Raw genomic sequence first — 2076 nt, 5'->3', positions numbered from 1 at the left:
ATTTTGGAGCACATGGTTCCATTTTACTAAGAACTTGATTATACAATACAAACGATTACATGGTTCCATGTTACCAAGAACTTGATTACATAATACAAATGATTCGTGAACCAAACGTTCCTCTTCCATGGACCGTTCTGATCTTGCTTTCTAATGTACAAATAATTTTATAACTTCCATTAACTTCTCAAAGAACATCCAACACTTACTTACCACTTTTGTAAGGTATACTCATCCATGAGATGTTCTAAGAAGACTCTTAGTAGCAAGTCCTTTTCCATAAGGCATCAAAGCATTATGTAATTTAATATCATCCTTGGAAGGTCAATAGGATCTAGCTCTTTAGAAAAAACACATTTGTATTGACACAAAATATTATCACGTAGAGAGGATTCTTTTAGGTGCCTCATAGTTACATTAGTTTTTTGTGTGTTTGGTTTACCCCATAGTTGAGGTTTTGTGTTTGCTTGCTAAGGATTGCCTACTTGCATGTCTTCTTCTCGCTCATCAAATGCTTTTGAAAATATGCATAGGATCTACTAATAAATGCAAAATTTTCAATTCTCTCCCATACTCCACTCTATAAAAGATGGATTTTTAGAGATTCATACATTTGGGTTCTTATCTTAGGTTTATTATTCATGATTTTGGAAAAATCCATGCTAGATCCCAATTTTCTAGTCATTCTATAAGATGGGGGTTAGTCCTCAATGGTACCACTAAATATTTTTTCGCATCATCCTAAATGAGTGATCCATAGATCGAAACCTCTTATATACTATTTTTTAAAAAATCTCTCACTCCATTTAGTATCTAGGTTCTCTCCATGGATAAGACATCCTCTTTTTAGCTTTGTGGCAAAGGATGCCAATATGATTTTGCTAAGTGGTAAAAGTAGTGAGATCAAAGATGTAATGGTATAAATCTTCATACAAGTTGTGTATGCCGCTAGACCTGAACATAGTGAAAAATTAGGATAGCCATAAATTGTTAGTATACCACATAACATTTTGAAGCTTTTCCAATCTAGACTTTTTGTACACTTTGAAACCACACCAAAGTTTTTGCAGCTCTTTAATTAGCAGTACCAAGTACACATTAATACTATGTATGAGCCTCGAGAGAGGGAGTGGGCTATATTATCTCATGGGACTCATGAGCTCTTGACTACACCACCACCAGCCCAAGATCCTACCATTGAGGTAGCGTGCTCACATATCCTATTAAATTAATTGACAAGGATTAGCTAGTTAGCACGTACCATTTTATAATATGCATAATACAAACAAAAGAAAAATAGTTTAGCTCCATAACAAAAAACAAAAAGCTTAGAATAAAATACTCATTTTTAATGTACATAACACAAGATTATAGTTTACTAACACAAGATGCCATTTTGATCATTTGGATTATTGCATGGAATAGTCTCATGCCAAGCTTCATATTGCAAGGTTCATCTTTAAAGATTAACCACCTCTCTTTTGATGAGTTGAAATTCTTTGCAATCAATAGGATTTTGTAAAATTATGTCCATGCTTCGGTTCTTTGCATGCAAATGTATGTATTGGGCCAATCATGAACATCCAAACATTTGCTTGAGATGAGGTTTGAAGGGAAGATGTCTTAGGATGTTTCTTGATACTTTGAGACATGTGTTCTTAGTATGTAATGTTTTCTATTTGTTACACTTTGAACAATGTGTGTTTTTATGATATTCCCCTCTATATAAAATGCAATCATTCATGTATACATCGTGTCTTTTATCCTCCATGCCTAAACTAGACAACATGGTTGTTGCCTCTACTCTCTTGACTTAGTCAGTGTTTTATTGTGTGGTAATACTTTTGATGATAAAAATCTACATATAAACAAGTTTAGAGTTTTCTCTAAGATACTTTCAAAGATAAAAAACATTTATAAAGCATGTGATAAAACCAAATATAAATAACAAATGACAAATACATACTAAAAGATTGCCTACATTGAATTATTGTTTCAAACATGTTGAGCTTGTAAGTTAAGAATAAGCAAGCTGCCAAAAGCCTTGATGGTGTTGCGTCTTCATAAACAAGAATT

Source organism: Cibotium barometz, chromosome 62 (assembly GCF_041138505.1).
Source record: "Cibotium barometz isolate CiBa-2024 chromosome 62, ASM4113850v1, whole genome shotgun sequence".
Taxonomy (NCBI): Eukaryota; Viridiplantae; Streptophyta; class Polypodiopsida; order Cyatheales; family Cibotiaceae; genus Cibotium; species Cibotium barometz.
This window is presented reverse-complemented; position numbering follows the sequence as displayed.